The sequence below is a fragment of the Suncus etruscus genome, chromosome X (genome assembly GCF_024139225.1).
Source record: "Suncus etruscus isolate mSunEtr1 chromosome X, mSunEtr1.pri.cur, whole genome shotgun sequence".
In the NCBI taxonomy this organism is placed as follows: domain Eukaryota; kingdom Metazoa; phylum Chordata; class Mammalia; order Eulipotyphla; family Soricidae; genus Suncus; species Suncus etruscus.
The window spans coordinates 106,601,218-106,622,032 of record NC_064868.1 but is presented as its reverse complement, the minus strand read 5'-3'; the positions used below and the strand labels follow the sequence as shown (position 1 = coordinate 106,622,032).

At 35.5% G+C, this 20,815-nt stretch overlaps 2 non-coding genes across 2 annotated transcripts; one reads left to right on the top strand and one right to left on the bottom strand.

The window, feature by feature from the left end:
• Positions 1–1,372: 1,372 nt before the first annotated feature.
• Positions 1,373–1,505, bottom strand: LOC125999756 (small nucleolar RNA SNORA51). The gene has a single exon (XR_007492229.1). It is a non-coding gene; the product is annotated as a small nucleolar RNA SNORA51 (small nucleolar RNA).
• Positions 1,506–15,273: 13,768 nt separating this feature from the next.
• Positions 15,274–15,380, top strand: LOC126000117 (U6 spliceosomal RNA). Its single transcript, XR_007492482.1, has one exon. It is a non-coding gene; the product is annotated as a U6 spliceosomal RNA (small nuclear RNA).
• Positions 15,381–20,815: the final 5,435 nt, after the last annotated feature.

Sequence of the window (20,815 nt, the reverse complement as noted above, 5' to 3'; positions counted from 1 at the left end):
TATGCCACAACTGATTTACTCACTTTTTCTTATTGAATGTATTTAATTTCCTAATCTGCTAAAATCCCTTTGTTCCAACAATTGCCTCCGTATCTTCTATCTGTTCAACAACCCATTTTCTCACAAAGTCCATTATCTACATTTCTCCCTACTTACTTGACCCTCAAACATACGCACATATTCTAAATCAAAATCCAGTTCAAAGTAGAAAGTCATTAAGCATTTCTGCATTAGAAACGAGGATTTCTATTACTTCATCTTTCTCTCAACATCAGTCAATTAGTGCCATTATTCTGTCACCTGTATGAATCATCTCTAATCGTATTACTTATTGTACACATGCAAATTCTGAACATAAAAGTACTCCAGTGACTTTTGTCAGTGTAATATATGTAGCAAGTTTACAGCAAGTTTTCTTCTAATTTTTAAATGGATTTATGAATACCCTAACTCATTCTACAGAAAGAAATTCTATTTGGATATTGAAATGAGCCCAGATTATACAAATACAAGTTTTGAATTCACAGGAATGATACTGTTTATACATTTCCCTAACCTTCATTTCTACTAAGGCCCCATTCTATTCAGCCTCTTGACCTTCAACACATAACATATTTAAATTCCCAAATGGTATCAGAGGAATTTTTATTTGACTGCATTCATAATATTTTCTTTCTCTCATCAGAACTTCACGAAGATACATGAAAACTCAAAATCAAATATACTTAAAACTAAATGCAGAGGGATCAATTATTAAGCTCACTTAATTATCCAGATAAGACTAGATTATAGGTTGCACAAAAATTACACCATTATAGGTAGTGATAATTTTCCAGATTCAAAACATATTTTAAATGTAAGTACAATCATATCATATGACATGTGTTTATTAGAGAGAGGATAGAAGATGACAATGCCTTAGAAATAAATAAATAGAAAGCCAAGAATGAATTGGTTATTATTGTAATCAATTAATAAAATGAGTAATAAAGAACGGTTTGTAGCAGGAAGTGTGTTAATTGTTTATTAGAAACTCAAGTAAAAATTTGAGTTGTGATATAAAGTGATATAAAATATATGATTTTTGGGTACTCAACATACAGAGAATGGTTTAAGTCATGAAAATAGATGTTATTAATGGAAATGAGACAAGACAAAAAGTTCAAAAATTGGAGCCTAAAGCACTGTCACAGTTAGTAGCCACAGAATTACTGACCCCCCACAACAAACTTTTCTAATTAGTAAATAAAGATAAAATAGGATAGATTTGTATCTTCAAAGTAAGGTGAACATATTATTCCATGAGTGGGCTCAAGAGATAAGTTGTCCAAATCTATCTTCTGTCTTCTACTATCCTAATTTATTTGTTTCTTTTTGTCCCCCAATTTATAATACAGACCAGGCAAAGGGCCTGGGTTGAGGTGTATATGGGGTGCATTTACTGTCCCTTCTCTTTCTATACAGTCAGTGTAAAGAACACAGCCTGTGGTAAGCATTGGGAGGCCTACTATCCTATAATTTAGAAAAAAGATTTCTACCCTGTTTCAATCTGAGCAGAAGAATAACCATTACCTTCAACTACTTGCAGCCTCCCATTACGAATACTTGTGAGTTTAGATTCTTCTTCCATGGTGTTCTTGATATATCCAAAGAACATGCATGTGAAAAATTCAGCCATTTAAAATCCTCTCTGAATATTTTGTCTTTTTCATGAAAAAAGGAAAGGAGTTTAACGCATGTGGTGGAAGTATTAGTGACTGCAGTGGTATACAAATGGAGTTTCTTACTACACCAGAAAGCTACTCTATTCTTTGAAGCTTCTTCTTTTCCTATTCTGAAGAACACAATTCCCATCAATTACATAAGTTTTGGATGTTTTTTATATATTTAGTTTTCTATAAACCATAAATATTTTTTGTTTATAGCCTAGAACACCAATGTACACACAATTGTTTCTCTCATCACTAGGCTGCCACTAGTTATAGAGTTTTGTCAAGGTCCCTCATATTCTAGATAATTAAACCTGGATCTTTAATTCTCAAGAGATTGATGCTCAGGAAGAATTTTTTCTTGAAGTTTTTGCTTAGACCGTGCCAGAATGAGCTTTATACCAAGTACAGCATATACCATTCAATTAAGTAAGCATGTACTATACCATGTACCTGGAATAAAGTCAGTGAGAGGTAGGCTGTAATGGAATAATTGGGATGACCAAAATAAGTACCAAATATGAAATAATAGGGTATTGTTTACTCCTTCTTTCCTACATATTATCTTGAAAGGTGGCATTTATATATTCTTTTTTGTTTGTTTGTTTGTTTTTATGAGGGGCACGCCTGCACGCCCGTTGACACTCAGAAGGTACTCCTGGCTATGTGCTCAGAAATTGCTTCTGGCTTGGGGAACCATATGGGATGCTGGGTGAATCTAACAACAGTCAGTTCTAGGCTAGTGCATGCAAGGCAAATACCTTACTGCTTGCACCACTGCTCAAGCCCCACATTTATATATTCTTGCTAGTTAAAATTATAGTCAATCCTCTTATCAAAAGAAATGAAAAGGGAATAAAAATTGTCTACTGAACATCAATTAGAAAGGATGACAAAGAAACTTTGAAATGGCAATATCAACATCAAATAAAGATAAATGATATACAGAGGATTAATCAAAGTCACATTAAATCATTATTAAGACCAAGATACTTTATCTTCATGTTCTGAGGCTAAAATATCTATATTATAATATCAATATTTACTTACTATAATTATTTTTAATTTTAATTTAATTTATTAAAAAGTGTGCATTACAAAGTTGGCATAATTGTTCATAATACATTTGTTTTTAGATAAGTGAGAGCGAAGTTATTTTTAAAAGGAATAGCAAGAGATAAAAAAGAAAGAAGAGAAGAGGTTGAAAATAAAGGAACAGTGATAAGCAAATTTGTGAAAATTATTGTATCTCTAGGTCATTAAGTCATTGTCAGAAAGTTTAATAAGTTTTTATTGCTAGCTGGCCATTCTGTTACTTCATTTGTTTCTGAACATTAAGTGACTTTAGCTATACACTGGCATCTAAATTGGTATGTCCCGATGGGAATGACAGTATTAAACAAGTAAAGTTGCCGTGCAATTGTGAATGTAGCTATACAATCCAGGAATTCAAACCACTATTGCTGAGACTAAAGTTTTCATGGTTGTGGTTACAGCTGTCAGGTCTCTCAGAAGTAAGATGGGGAGAGCATGCACTCATTCTAAAAAATGTTCTGGTAACAGCAATTCAAATACAGGCATGTGGGGTTTGGTCAGATAAGTATCTCTGCAGAGAGTTTAAGAGGAGTGATGAGGCAAGAGCATAGACAAAGAGATGATTATGAATGAGAGGTGTAGTAGGCGTGGCTTCAGCAAAGTGGATTGTTGGTCCAAATTCTCCTTCTGAGATTACCAGCTTTCAGCTGAGTAGCCTATGTATCCATGATTTTTCTTGGCTTGATTTATATCTCTTTTGAGAGCAGTTTGAGTCTATGGAGCTGGTCTAGTACAGACATGACAACATAAAAATAATTCTTAAGTCTGAGGGCCTAATTATAAAACTCTAAGTTTGTGTTGTAAACTCTAAGCTCTCTGAGGGCAATTTTTAGTGTAGTACTTGACACACTAGAATAATTCAATAAACATTTGGTGAAAAATATTAGTTATTTTTTCCAAAAATATAGAGATAATTTTTCATTGAATTCATAACTATTTTTAATTTTTTTTCCTTTTTGGTTAGTCTTTGTGCTGACTAGTTTGGGATTACTTAATATAAACAGGACTATTGATTAATTTATCCCAGCCTACGGCAAAAGAAAAAGTTTGTAATTCCAAAGCAACTCTATTACCCCATATGTGAACCAGCAAATATAAAGAAAAGAATCATTTTATTATTTTTGTTTTTCTTGATTTTGGTTTTTGGGCCACACCCGGTGATGCTCAGGGTTTACTCCAGGCTATGAGCTCAAAAATCGCTCCTGGCTTGGGGGACCATATGGGATGCCTGAGATCGAACCCAGGTCCCTCCTGGGTCAGCCGCATGCAAGGCAAACACCCTACTGCTGTGCTATCGCTCTGGCCCCAAGAGTCACTTTAGTACAATTGTTCAGTAGATATCACTTTCTGAATGCTTCCTATGTCTTAGGAATTCTTTGAAGTAATTTATATATAGTTACCTGGTGATTTTATATAAGCTTAGAAAGAAAAAACTAAATAGGGGTAAAATGAGGGATAATTATTATAGTAATAACATCATAAAATTCATTGGGCAACTTATATATGAATAACACTGTGTGCGTTGGATAAATTATTTATCTCGTATAATCTTTAAAACCCTGTGTTTGAGGTAGCATCTAGGACCTTTGCATTGCAATTCTCACTATTTAGATGAAAACAATACTTTGAGAAGTTAAATGACTTATACAAGAGAATATAGAATGAGGTGGATTTAAGACCCAAAGCTAGATCTTTTGATCCTAATGTTCAATTTGCACCTACATTGTTTCCCATTTAGGTAGCTGTTTCTAGTGACTCTTACTTTGATAGGTATGTTGCAAATAACTTTATAGAAAGTAGTGTTCTAAAATTAAATATGGTTACTGTCATAATTCATTTTTATGTTGAGAATTAATTGTGCTATTTTAAAATACTAGATATGGAATTGGATGCTGGAGACATAGCTGTGAGCAAGACAAATGAAGGCTCCCACCCTAGAGGGGTTTACAATTCAGTTCTAGGATGAGAAATCTCTCTCTCTCTCATTAAATCCTTTATGGGCCATACAATACAGGCCTTGTAGCAAGCAGACAATAAGAAGCTTCATGGACCAGGGATAGATGCCCTTATTTCTCAGATGTTTTTTTTCCCTTGGTTTGGGGGCCACACCCAGTGACGCTCAGGGTTTACTCTGGCTATGCACTCAGAAATTGCTCTTGGCTTGGGGAACCATATGGGAAGCCCGGGTTCGAGCCACCGTCTGTCCCGGATTGGCTGTGTGCAAGGCAAATCAAATGCCCTACCGTTATGCTATCGCTCTGGCCCCCCTTTTTTTTTTTTTTTTTGCTGACTTCTCAGGTTTGAAATGGCCAGTGGGCAAAACACTTCATACCCCAATATAGTGGAAGAGCTTCCATATAATCAAAGACATAATAAAGTGGGAGAATTGAAATGAGAAGTGTGCAATGATAAATTATATGCACTGTATAAACACGAAAAGCAAACATTAATATGCTCTGAAATTTAGGCAGGCAAACAGGGATTATCTCCTAAAAACAATAGATATAAATTATTCTTAATCATATGTCCAAAACACTTCTCACCCTTTGGGGTCAGGGGAGACATCAGCTTTATCTCTTTTTTGGAACCTGGTTGGATATTTAGAGTCTCCTGCACAGAATCAGTCCTAATCTACAGCTCTGCCAGCCAGCAGTGGTCAATTTAAACTACTATATCCCAGGTATGACCCAACTGGCTTTAAGCTCATTTACCTCCAAAAGGGTCCTATCTTTACCCTGAGATCTCATGAATCCTACTTTGGGAGCTGTCTTGCACCAGCCCCAACTTGTTAGACCACAAGAATGCCTATTACTGGTTGGATGTTTATGTATAAACACAACTTTACTATTTCAGTCACCTAATACAGATTTTTTTTGGTTTATATTCTGATTTTTTTGAGAACCTAGTTGTTCTGGGGTTTATTTCTGGATAACTCACGAATCACTCCTTGCATGGGTTGGGAGTCCTTATGGGGTTCTGGGGTTCAAACCTATTCAGCCAAATGCAAGGCAAGCTCCCTACCTATTATAATATCTTTCCAATCCCTCATACAGTCTTAAGGGCAGGTGGAAAAACCACACCATCTTAGTACTGTCAGAATACACGATAATAGTTTGGCAAATAAAAGGGAGGACTTAGATCTATACCTGTTTGCCCCACTAAAATACCTTTACAGTATAATCAAAATAGTAGAGGCATATAAAACAGCCTATCAGTGTGAAATAGGATATCAGATTGGTACTCAAAAAATCTGGGATATACAAGTTCCAAATCATCATACACAAAATCCTAAGTTCAATGGGAATACTAGTAAATTAAGCTATACTAGTAGGCAGGTTCAGATTTCCAAGTAAGTCCTAAAATTTTTCAAAATTCCCAAGACTGCTACTGAGTAGGAGAAAATATTTGCACTCAAAACATCACATAAAGGATTATTCTCAGTATTATTAAAAAAGATTTATCCACCAAATCTAAAAACTCCATTGATAAATGGGGAGATAAAGTGAACTGACACATCTTTGAGGAAGAATAACATATGGTTAACAGGCACAAGAAAAAATGTTCATTGTCACTGATCAGTAAATTAATCCCAATCAAGACAATGAGACAATCCCAATCAAGATAATCTTACACAAGTGAAAATAGCACATGTCAAAATACTGGGAAAAATTTGTCTTTACGGGGATGTGGTGAAAAGAAACTCTCATTTACTACATAGCTCTAAGGAGTGCTATGATCATGCAATTAGTGCACAACGAACGGAACTGGGAGATATCATATATTAAATGATGTAAGTCAGAAGAAGGATAAATAGGATGTAAATGTATATATAAATGTATAAATATAAATATACCACTTATCTGTGTTATTGAACATAACTGCCTGAGGGAACGCAATAGTTTAAATGTGTGTTGTCTAGAACACTGTTGGTCTTCGAGTATAGTGAGGGGAAGGAGAGAAATAGAGTAGAGGGGGAGAAAGTCAGATAAGAAATAATGGCGACAGGGACCAAGGGCTTCATGTACATGAATGGTGTAAGGAAGGCAGAATTTATATCCAAACCATGGTGTTAGCAACACTGAAATAATGGGACCCAAACATTAACAACCAAACTTTTTTTATTGGTTTTTGGGTCACACCAAGCAGCACTCAGGGGTTACTCCTGGCAGGCTCAGGGGACCATATGGGATGCTAAGATTTGAACCATTGTCCTTCTGCATGCAAGGAAAACACCTTACTTCCATGCTATCTCTCCAGCCCCTTAACAATCAAACTTAAAAAGATGTCTGTTAAGATGGCAGGCTGGGAGGGGAAGTTATGAAATGGGTACAGGGAACATTGGTGGATGGAGGTTGACACTATTGATGGAATTGGGACTGAAATATTGTATATCTAAAACTCAACTGTGTATAACTTTGGAAATCACAGTGCTTTAAAAATAATGTTTTTAAAGAACCAACAACACTCTTAAGTCTGGATATAGAGGATCTCAAATCAAAACTCCAGGAAATGGCAACGAAACTTAAGCAATCAATGGAAGAAAAAGTCAATCGATTGAATGAACTGATTCAAAGTTAAAAAGAATCCATATAAATAGAACAGGGGGAAGTAAAGAACTCACTAGAAAGCTACAGCAACAGAAATCAGAATAAAGAGTACTATGTTAGCAATTCTGAAGACAAAGAGCAACCAACAGGGGCCAGAGAGATAGCACGGAGGTAAGGCGTTTGCCTTGCATGCAGAAGGATGGTGGTTCGAATCCTGGCATCCCATACGGTCCACTGAGCCTGCCAGGAATGATTTCTGAGTGTAGAGCCAGGAGTAACCCCTGAGCACTGCCGGGTGAGGCCCCCCCCCCAAATAAAATAAAAAAGCAACCAACAAGTACAAGAAAGTGATAAAAGAAGGAGACGTAAAAGAAGAAAATATAAGACTCCTACAAGACACCTAAAAGCAGGAGGACAAAAATCTTTGAAATATAGGAATACCAGAAGGAGAGAAAAATGATAAAGGGGAAGAAGAATTGTTAGAAGGAATAACAACTCAAATATTTCCCAATCTTTGAGGGAGGCTTCTGCATATATTCAAGAGAATCAAAGAATAAAAAAATAGATTAAAAAAAACAACACCAATAGTTCTAAACAAATGGCAAAAAAGAAAAAAGAAAAAACAAAGCAAAAAGAGTGATAGATGACAAAGCATCAAATACTACAGAAAGAAGAATCACGACAGATCTCCCAAGCAAGCAACAGAAGAGTAGAGTGACATATTCAAAGTGATGAATTAAAAAAAAAATGTTGCAACCCAGAGTCAACATATTACAAAGCGATCATTTAGATATAGGGGAGTGTTAAAAACATCTTCAGACAAAAATGAGCTGGCAATATCTGCTACAACTACATAAAGCCTGTAAAAATTACTGAAAGGCTGCCTATCAAATGCTAATTATCAAATACAAAAACACCTAAATCCATACCCATATAACAGACAATTGAGTGCTTTATATGAATAATCTCTCTTAATTGTCAGTTGAATAAACTCTCTTAATAAAAGGCATAGATTGTCTTAATGAATTAGGTAGCTAATTGTATCAATTTTCTGAATACTGGAAAAACACCTGAATTTATAGGATAAATAAAGACTGAGAGTATAGTAATGGAAAACATTATATAAGCAAAAAGTAGACCAAAAAGAAACATGGGACAGCTATTTATGTCCGACCAAATAACATTCAATCTAAAGAAAGTATTTGAGAAAAAGAAAGACACTACTTATTAGTCAAGGAAACAAGTGAAGTATACAGAAGCAGCAAACAAAAGGATAGCAACGTTTATGAGGGTTCTGTTTCTTTGTGAGTACTGCTAGTGGTTACTCAATCTTGTTTATATTCTTTTGAGAACCAGGTTTTCATTTTATTAATCTTTTGGCTTGCTGTTTTGAATTCAAATTTGTTATTTTTTCTTTAAATTGTATTCTTTCTTTCCTTATTCCTGCTTTGGGTTATTTTGTTCAGCTTTTTCTAGCTTCAGAAATTGTATGATTAGGTAATTTATGGACCATTTCTTTCTTTCTTTTTTTTTAAATTTTTTTTATTTAAACACCTTGATTACATACATGATTGTGTTTGGGTTTCAGTCATAAAAGGAACACCACCCATCACCAGTGCAACATTCCCATCACCCAAGTCCCAAATCTCCCTCCTCCCCACCCAACCCCCGCCTGTACCCTAAACAGGCTCAACATTTCCCTCATACATTCTCAATATTAGGACAGTTCAAAATGTAGTTATTTCTCTAACTAAACTCATCACTCTTTGTGGTGAGCTTCCTGAGGTGAGCTGGAACTTCCAGCTCTTTTCTCTTTTGTGTCTGAAAATTATTATTACAAGGGTGTCTTTCATTTTTCTTAAAACCCATAGATGAGTGAGACCATTCTGCGTTTCTCTCTCTCTCTCTGACTTATTTCACTCAGCATAATAGATTCCATGTACATCCATGTATAGGAAAATTTCATGACTTCATCTCTCCTGACAGCTGCATAATATTCCATTGTGTATATGTACCACAGTTTCTTTAGCCATTCGTCTGTTGAAGGGCATCTTGGTTGTTTCCAGAGTCTTGCTATGGTAAATAGAGCTGCAATGAATATAGGTGTAAGGAAGGGGTTTTTGTATTGTATTTTTGTGTTCCTAGGGTATATTCCTAGGAGTGGTATAGCTGGACCATTTCTTTCTAACGTATAAAATTCAACATTTGGGGGTCGGAGCAATAGCACGGCAAGTGATATTTGCTTTGCACATGTCCAACCCAGGTTCAATCCTCAGCATCCCATTTGGTCCCTTGAGCCTATCAGATGTGATTCCTGAATACAGAGACAGAAGTAACCCCTGAATGCCAGAGAGTGTGGCCCCAAGACAAACACACAATCACACACAAAAATTCAACAGTTATTCATAACACAAATGCTCAATAAAATGAGGGTTGAAGGATCTTTCTTCAAAATAGTTGAAACCATATATCACAAGTCCACACTAGTCAAGATACTCAAAGGTAAAACAAACAAACGAAAAACTTGAAGGCCATTTCTCTAATATCAGGAACAAGAATGCCCACTCTTGGATTAAGAAAAAACATAATTGTGGTGCATATACACAATGGAATACTACATAGCTATTTAGAAGAAAAAAGTCATTAAATTTTCTTATACATAGATGGATCTGATATTCTGAGCACATAGCCAGGAGTAACCCCTGAGCATCACCAGGTATGGCCCAAAAAACAAGAACAAGAACAACAACAATAATAACAACAAAAACATTGTATGCCTGAAAATCAAATATAAAGTTTGTAAATCACAGTGACACTATAAATTTACTTAAAGATACTTTAATTTTATAAGCCAAAAATATCACGGAAATAAAAGGCTTTCTGTAAAAAGTGAATAAGATATGCAAAACATATGGGGCCGGAGCAGTGGTGCAGCAGTAGGGTGATTGCCTTGCTGTGCTGTAAGAAGGAATGGAGAAGATGCCCAGGTTTGTTGAAAAGCAAGCCAAACAAGCCATAGAGGGCCTTCTAGGCCATATTAGATAGACTGAATATTATGCACATTATAAATAAATAATAATAAAGATTTGCAGTTTTAACCATACAAGTGACAAGGTCAGATTTTATTACAGAAAGAATTCACTGGTTGCAGTATCAGAATTGTTTGTAAGGGAGAAGTACAGAGGTTAATTAGAAAACTATTATTATAGTCCATAAGATAAAATGGAAGAGTATTTTAGAAAGGATGAAGTAGAAAAGACAAATACAAAGCATATTTTAGATAGAAAGTAAACTGGATTAAATTATGAGGTAAAATAAAAAAATATATAAGTTATGACTTTTTTTGGCTTTTGGGCCATACCAAGTGATGCTCAGGAGTTACTCCTGGCTATGCACTCAGAAATTGCTCCTGGCTTGGGGGACCATATGGGACACCAGGGGGGTCGAACTGAGGTCCGCCCTAGGCTAGTGCGGGCAAGGCAGACACCTTGCTGCTTGTGCCACCACTCCAGCCCCAAGATATGACTTTTCAATTGGGTTTGATTAAAAATGATTAAAAAGCAATGGGTCCAAGGAGAGGAATATTGACTTCTGTTCTAGACATAGAGTTTGTGTTGCTCACGAGGCATTCAGCTAAAGAACCTGCCATGCTCTTGAATATATAGTTCTGATACTTCACAGGGATGGGGGTATAAAAATATAGTCCAGTGAATCATCAGCACATAAGTAATGAGAGGATGATATAGTCTCAGGAGAAAGGTGACCTCAGCAAGTATAGCTTCCATGCATGACAGCAGAAGTAAGTTTACAGTGAAATGAAGAGGGAATAGTAGTGTGAAAATAGAAACAGTGAATGTGCTCTACTTAAGAAGTTAGGTGACAAGAAAAAGATGAAACTGGACTGTGGGATTCAAGGAGGAGATTGTGTTTCTTTTGAGATTATAAGAGGCTGGTTCTGGGGTTTTTTGCATGCTTCATGGGCCCCAGCACTAAAGTACTAACTTTATACTGTTGAAACTATGATGAATATTATTACTAATAATTACAATGATACTATTGTGATAAGATCATACACTATATTAATAATTGCCTATTTTTCTAAGGTTGCTATTGAGATAGTAGTCTTATCATAAATGAGCAAAACAGATTCTAAGTGTACAGGATAGGGAAGAAATGTTACTGCTTAATGTTTTGAGAAGTTAGTAACAATTCTGAAAGAAAAAGTGGATGAGAGGGATTATTTTAAAATAAGACAAATCAATTGGTGATTGTTAAATTTGTCTGTTATGCCCATAAGTTGATTTGTGCATCATATGGTCAACCTCCTGCCAAGAACATTCGTGTGTTCTAACTAATTCTGCTTCATCTAGATACAGTAATTATTTTATTTTGCCAATGATGTTTGCTTAAAATTAACATTATATAGAGGTTGTCGTAATAGTGTAGCAGGTAGGTCACTTGCTTGCACATTGCTGACCTCGATTCAATCTCTGTGCCCCACATGCCCCCTAAGTCCTACCAGGAGTGATCCCTAACAGATTCAGGAGTAAGCTTTAAGCATCAAGTGTGGTCCCAAAACAAAAAAGGGAAAAATTTACACTTTTGGACCCCTATATTTTCCTCTTTCTAATGATCCTCCTCTCCTATTATCTATCTAGTTTATGACAATGTCTCTATACTATAACTTTCCAGAAAACATTTGTTTCTAGATAGAAACTTACTAGAGGGAAGATATAGTACAGGTCAGATTGAGCCTGGTACTTCACAAATAGTGGGCCATACAACCAAGAACCACATCTGACTGTACATACTTGATCTTTTAGCAGGGAGGCTGAAAGACAATGAGTGCCCTTTTCAATCCAACCCAAGAGTCTACCTCTTGGATTTACCTCCATCAGATTATATAAAATAGGCAGAGAATATCAGATAGATGCTGGAAAACCATGGCAGCTTGACTTCTAGAAAAGCATTGTCAGGTTATCCGACACAAATTAGCATTCATTTCTCCATCCATCATCTCCTATACTCATTAGAATAAATTTCAGAGTAGAGTAAATCATTTTTAGAGCAGAAAGCTGTGAACCACTGATACCAATGGTCATCTATTGATACCAATCCCTTCACCTTAGTTTTAGTCATTAGGAACTAAAAGCGTCCTTCTGATACTCATTCTTACAAATATATTCTATTAAGCTATGTACTTAGTCTTCTTGTGCCATTAGTTCCACTTGGTGCAGAAAAAATAATCTGTAGGTTTGTTTATTTATTTTTTTATTTGTGGGGTTACTTCCTCAAAGATTACACCTGGCTCTGTACTCTGGAATAAAAACTGACTATATGGGATGCCAGTGATTCAACCTGGGTCAATTGCATGCAAGGCAAATGCCCTAGTTGGTATGTTATCGCATTGGCACCATTGTCTGTGGGCTTAGTAAAAACAGATACAATCATAACATTATCTACCATGTTTTGAAGCACTTATCATAAATCAAATATTGCTTAAATGTTTTGTATATAGTGACATTTTATTCCTTTCTTTGTTTTATTAATATATTTATCTAAACACCTTGATTATAAATATGATTGTAGTTGGGTTTCAGTCATGTAAAGAACACCCCCCTTCGCCAGTGCAGCATTCCACTACCAATGTCCCAAATAAACCTCCTTTCTTAATCTCAGTAAAATTTCTATTATGACCCAGTGTTACATGTAAGACAAAAAGGGTACAGAAATGTTTAGTTATTTGTCAAGGTTGCTCAGCAAGTAAGTGATGAGTCCACCATTCAAACTCAGGAAACTTAACTCCCAAAGTAATATTCTTAGCTCTGATGCTCTATTGTATCATGGAACATACCTAACATGGTAAAGAAAAATTTCCTTCCTATTAACAATTCTTGAATTCTAACTCGCTTTAGCACAAATGCTTATTTATTTCTCTTAGGCCTTCTTCCTCTGCATCTCATCTCCAGTAATTTTATATCATATCTGTCACATTTTCAAAATATGAAGCATGACCAATTTAAGCCAAGACATTTTGCTCTGCCTAATAAAAACTATGTAGAAAAATAACTCAGGGAACAATGTTTGGTACCTAGTAGAATAAGCTCTTAGAAAGATTTACTTTCTATATAGTTAGAAAATAAAAAGAAATTTTTAGTCCCCAAGCAAACTGAAAGAGGAGATAGCTGATCAGTCTGGAATGAAAGCTTTAACTTAGTTGAGGTAGGTAAAGGTCATCTTGGTCATCTTACTCCTTTTTAAATTTCTCTTCCCCCATTCACACATATGACAGTGCTATGAATAGAGGCATCTATCTGAGCCTCTCTCAGACTTAAAGTTTAATCTATGATTCCTTTGGAAGATCTAACAGGATAACTGAAAATGTGGATCTGGAAAGAAGGCAGGGACTAAAACGAAATGGCAATCAGAAACAAGAAATGCTCTCTTATATAAGACAAACATGAACAACTGTCCTCTTATAGAGTCAAAAGAATTCCACTTCAGCTTTATTACTCATTTGCATCTTAGTACAAATGACCTTTTCCAAAAGGAACACTAGTTATTGGAATATTAGCTGCCCTAGAAAGCAGAATATTTTGAGGCATATTTTGATCTAAGATGGGAGAAGAAAGTATGATTTCAGGATTTAATAACCTTGTATAATGCAGGATGTATAAGTGACCCATACCATAAGCAAAGTTAAATTCTCTAGTAGGCATAATAGAAGCAATGCTTGGTACTCACTAAAATGGTTTTCTTTATTTAAAATCAGAACAGAAATCTGTGGGCAAAAGAAAATATATTTACAAAAAGAATATATTCACTGTTATAGTAATGTGGTCTTAAAAATTTCATAATTTTTAAAAGAAGAGGTCCATACAGGCGAAAGTGCCTAGAACCTTCAAAAATCATAAGGCAACCTTGCTTGAGGATTAGAGTCTTTGAAGGTCAGACAATGATAAAGAGTTTCATGTCCAGGATATTTTAATAGGAGCCTTGGAAGGATAATTTTCAGAGAAGGAAAGGAAACCCAAAAGAATGGGAGAAAAAGTCAAGTTTCAAGAAAGACTCAGTGAATGGGGACCTTTGGATTGCAAATGATCTTTCAGATTTTCCCTACTAATTAGTCTAAGAAGGCACACTTTTTTTATTTGTACATCCATGTCATAAATATGGGTCACTGTAGGAAGGACTGTGATCTGGAATAAGATGGGTGATATTCCAAATAAATTTTACAATGGATATTTTAGTCAGGAGACAGACCAATGAAGAATCTCCCTCATATATGGGATATAAAGAGTATAGTAAAGGAGGAATCAATGGCCAGAGGCAACAAACTGGGAACTAATCTAGAAAACTAGCATATCACAATTGGAAAATACAAAAGAGAAAAGAGATGGAAGTTACAGTTCACCTCATGAAGCTTACCACAAACAAGGATGAGTTTAGTTAGAGAAATAACTACATTTTGAACTATCCTAATAATGAGAATGTATGAGAGAAATGGAAAACCTGTCGAGAGTACAGGCGGGGGTCGGGTGGGGAGGAGGGAGATTTGGGACATTGGTGATGGGAATGTTGCACTGGTGATAGGTGTTGTTCTTTACATGACTGAAACCCAAACACAATCATGTATGTAATCAAGGTGTTTAAATAAAATATATAAAAAACAATAAAAAATATGAGTAGAATGGGAGCCAGTATGACAATTGTGAAATGGAATGGGCACTGGTGGAGAATATGGTCTTAGAACACAGTATGAAAGAAATCCTATCATTAGCAATTTTTTAAATAACTATGATTAAAATCATTTTTAAGGGGCAATTTCATGTGGGATATAAAGAAGCATTAGCAAGGGAATTAAAAATGGCCAAAAATAGGGAAGTACAAATAGCCAAAAATAGCAGACCACTTAAAAACAGGTGCTCGCTTCGGCAGCACATATATTAAAATTGGAACGATACAGAGAAGATTAGCATAGCCCCTGTGCAAGGATGACACGCAAATTCGTGAAGCATTCCATATTTTTTAAAAACAATTCACCTATACAATGTATATAGCCCCTCTGATATATTTTCCTTCCCCCACACCAGAGCCCTTTCTACTCTCTCATCTCCCAATCCGGATTCATTATCTTCCCCTTAATTAACCCTCTTTACCCTCAGTTCTTTAATTTTTTAGGCACCAAGACCGACCTCCTGCCCCAACAGATTCTGCCCTTTTGCACACCCCTACAAAGATCATTATTACTCCTTAACTCTCACCCCCAACCATAAGTACCCGACATTTATCCTTTTTAACTTCAGTACTACACAGTCCTAATCACAGACCAAAGTCGTACATTGGATTTAACAACCCCCAACTATTTCAAAAGACAGAAAATGGACACATATGTCTTTGAATATTTTATGTGTATTTTCTTTAACAGCTATAACTCTTTCTAAATATTCTTTTACCGTGAAGATTCTACCCACTTTTTATCTTGTCTTCTCTTTGTGAGCTGTTCAATAAGGAATTTTGGTGGAAGAGTCCCTCAGTTTAATGCTTATGATTGAACCATGTCATGGGAATTGTTGGACAGGTTCTTATGGCCCCCATATGCACCGATAACGCCATGTGGCATTGTTCCTTGTTTGCATAGGCACATTAAAATGGGAAAATACTATACATACAAATAAGTTCTTATCTAATAGAGATTGGAACACACAAATCTTGTAGTGCAATGGGACCTTACACCCTGAGCATTGATATAATGACCTGGCACAGGCCTCAGAAGAATGGGCATCCTCCATTCACCCCTGAACCAGGGAAGCTATCTATGAAACATCCAAGGTTTTATATAACAACACCTGGAAGCAATCTTCTACCAGGGAAGATACTACCACTGCTCTGACATAGACCTGCTCAAAAGAGACTTCCCTTAACACTAAGAAGACTTAACAACAACAATGACCTGTTCACAAGACAGGGTTCTCTGCATTGCCCTTTAATTGTGAGGTGAAATTAGAGGACACTCTGCACCATCCTGACTGCAATGTAGGATATTTGGTTCCAGGATCTTTAATACAGAAACATGATACCAACAACAGAAAGTGTGTGAAAAATAAAAGTGTATTGGCACTACAGACAATGACCTGGATTGGACAAAATAGTTTGCCTGGAGCCTAGAGTTGGTCTTATGCCAGGAAACTTCAGGGGTAGGGTCTCCTTGTATTTAGGCCAAGGCTTTTCCTTTCCATGTCCATCATATTTTGGTGGGCCTATGCAAACAATAATTGCCACTCTAACACCGTTTTTATTGTCCTTCTTTGACTCTAATCCTTAAGAAAAACAACCCACTTGAACTTTGGAGATTAACTTAAACTAGTATGTATGTGCATGGAAATATAAAAAAGTACTTTGCCTTCAATGTTTAAGGAGTTACATAAGTTTTATGGCTTTATATTTCTTTGTGTGCTGCTAAGAAATATTATGTACTACAATCTGGGGACTTGAGGGACAAAGCAATTGTACATGGGTTCTGTTTTATTTTTCTTAATGTTCTTTAGCTTAAAGTTCAAAGTTAAGATATCAGCAATGGGACTACTGAGAATTCTGTTTATGGGTGATTGTCCTTCCACTGTAACTTTACCTTGTCCTCTTTCTTTGCATCTTTGTTCTCATAATTATAAATAAAATATTAATAAAAATATAATATAATGGTCTACAGAACAGAGCTGATAATGGTATAATGGTAGTGAGACTGGGTAGGGAGATCTATTTTGAGATGAGGACATTTGAGGGGAACCTTGGGACAATGATGGGAGGAAATGGACATACTGACTGGGGGTGCAATGTTGAAAAGTGCAAGCATGAAATCCAATCAGTGGCAGTGTTTTAAAATTGTGATTCAACTTGACCTAAACATAAAAAAAGACAGGGAGATAATAGTAGAGGGAAAAAGATACTCTGGAGAATATGGTTAAATTTTGAACGAATACTGAATGTATAAAATCCTACCATTCTCAGTATCCTAAATTACAATGCTTCAAATAAATTTTATTTAATAAAATTTAAAAACTATGGTTTTTATAAAAGCCTATTTACTACTCTCTGAGAGTCTCATTCTCAGTAGCTGAGCTGTGACCCTGTCATTGAAGAAATATGTAGTAGTGCCTCTTCCACTTTACCTAGAAGAAACTTTCATGATAAGCTTTGCAAGTGAGTGGAAAACAGGGTCCAGTGACACTGTAGCACCACTTCTTCCAGTCTGTTAAGAACAGCCAGAGGAAAGACATAATAAATTAAATCAAACATATTATGTAGTGCATTTATTTTTATCTGTCCATAGACCTTGGGTTATTTTTATCATCTTTTATAAAAGAAAATTTAGCACTCCCTGGCCATCTCATTAATTTGTCAAGTTTGATTTCTGAAATATATATATCCATATAAAATTTATACCTCTTCCAAGCATATTTTTATCCTCACATAAAAATTATGTCAGCAGTGTTTTGTCAATATGGCTACCATAAAAGTATTGTTTAGACTGAAGGACTGAGCTCATACCTCACAGATAATGATTTCCTTGGTGCAGGACAGCCAATAATATAATTTACAGGATCTAGTGCCTGGCTGTCTTATGCACACGTTTATTAGCATAAATGTGTTCATCTTCTGATTAGATAAGAAACCAGTAAGTTGCCACCTTATCTACAGTGCCTTTCTCACATCTCTGTTGCACAGGTAGCAAAATTCAGAGAAGAGAAGAAAATTACCATAAACCCAAATAAAAGAGTCACTTTAGGAAAATATGCTTGAGAAAGTAAGAAGACAGTGGGGGAGGGCATTCATTTTATGATATGAAATAAGCTGGAAATTTTAGGAAACGTTACCTATTGATTTTTCACTCACAATAAAAGGAAGATTTTGTGTGAGATTTTTTTCAAATTATTATTATTATTATTTGATTGCAACAATTTCAGGGAAGAAACAATAAAATAGAAATGTCTATTTTCTTCTCTAGCAAAACACCTATCACTTTCTGCTTAGCTTCTCTCCTCTTTAGATTTGATTATTTGGAGATAACTTATGAAAAGCAATTTCAAAGCCTGTACACTACCACACTCATTTTCCCAAGTATTCCTTTTAATGGGTTTTGTGCATCCTAGGTTTCAGATTATGTAATCATAGGCAAACTCCATGATCTGACTCTAGCAATTGACAGACAGAGATTTGATTATACAATCCTAAATGGCTAGGGAAAGCTTTTATTCTTCTTGCAAACCCATAATTGCCTGAGCTTTCCTTTGCAGCTGCCTGCCTCTCGGCAACTCAGTTGGATTTCAGTTTGCAGACTACTGACTTCTAATCACAACCTCCAGCTTTTGTGGTAGAAAAAAACCCCACATTTATCTTGCACTAAAACAAAGCACAAGGGCCATCATTTTCTGAAATAAAAATGGTACAAATACCAAGTCCTAGTTCTACCTTAACAAAGGTCTTCACATGGGCTCGAGTAAGCAATGTATATATATTTAAAAAGTTCACTACACAAAATTCAAACTTCTAAAACACTGGATGTAGAACATATGGCAAGGAATAGATGAGAGGCTCTTAATGGTATGTTATATATTTCCTATAAATGAAGGTTAAAAGAACTGTAACAATATGGTCATTTTCAGCACTCCTATCTGCTCTTGGTAGTAAGTTGTCTTCAGCCTTCTGTTTGAGACTTTAATTTTCCTTGATATGTTTTTGTCTTTATCAAGGCAATGCTATCTTATGGCAATGTAGTCTCTATATTCCAATATTACAATAGAGGGAGGTAATAAAAGAGAAATGATTGAATGACTACTATAAAATAAAAGATAAATAAGTCACAGATTGGTCAAAGTGAAATAATATATTTAAAAATAATTAACACAACGTCTGGAATACAATAAATAGTAAGAAATTTTGTATTTTTTTTGAAAAAAAAATATACATATATATATATATTTTTTTTTTGTTTTTGGGCCACACTCGGCGGTGCTCAGTGGTTACTCCTGGCTGTCTGCTCAGAAATAGCTCCTGGCAGGCACGGGGGACCATATGGGACACTGGGATTCGAACCAACCACCTTTGGTCCTGGATTGGCTGCTTACAAGGCAAAAGCCGCTGTGCTATCTCTCCGGGCCCTGAAAAAAATATATTAGGAGCACTCTTGATAAAAGAGAAGATGTTTTCCGTACTTTAAACTTAACTCCAGAGATGCTGAATATATTCTCCATAATATTCAGTAAAAACAAAGTGTTTACTTGTTCATAATGTCAATTAAATTCCAGAAGATTAGTTAAATTTAGAAAATTTTAGGGGCTGGAGATATAGCATGGAGGTAAGGCGTTTGCCTTTCATGCAGAAGGATGGTGGTTCGAATCCAGGCATCCCATATGGTCCCCCGAGCCTGCCAGGGGCGATTTCTGAGCATAGAGCCAGGAGTAATCCTTGAGCACTGCTGGGTGTGACCCCAAAACAAAAAACAAAAAAGCAAGAAAATTTTAGAGGCTGAGAATAATTTTGTACAGAGATATTCAAACGTGTAAACACACGAATTTCAATAAAAAAAGATTCAAAAAATAAAATTAAAAAATATTAAGAAAAAAAAGATTACCTCCTTAAACTCACATGCAGAATGTAAAAAAAAATAGTTACCCGTACTACTTTCCACAAGGAAAATAAGATCTTAATCTAAATCAATAGTGACTTTCCCATATTGTCTTAGGAGAACATTCTGATTACACAGTACAAGCAATGACCAGTGATTGCCTAATGGAATGAGAAAAATCTACATTAGAACTCTAAGTAGAGGAGCTAGTATTCTCCTTTGTCCAATTAGTAGTAGTTTTTGAGAATAAAGGATAATAGAGGAAGTAAAGTAAGTGTAAAGTGTAAAGTGTGACAACATACTGGTCAGCATGAGTCATTTTCTATTTGGAGCGTCCAAATATGGAAGAAATATTATATATGTAACCAAAGATGTCATATTTCCTATAATATTAATTACAATTTCAAGATGGGGACCAGAGGCAAAACACAGTAGCTAAGGGGTTTTCTGTACATGTGGAGATTTGGGTTTATTTCCTGGCAATTCAGATAGTTCCCCCAAGTATTTCCAGCAGTAGTTTCTGTGCACAGTCAAAAATAAGCCCTGAGCATCACTGGGTGTGACCCCAAAAGCAAAAGTAAATAAAATAACGCATTTTAAGATAACAATATTCAAATACCATAGTCCCTATTCAGTTAATTGAAAGAAAATATCAAACAAGACAGAAATTTTCTTGTCTGCTGATTCACTAAATTAATGTTTTCATGACCCTAAGATAAACTTCGCTAATTTCTTCTCTGGCTGCAAAACTACACAGATTAACATAAGAAACTTGACATTTGACCTTGACATCTATAAGCAGACATTAAGTGTGAAGCTTGTCAAAAGACAAATATTTA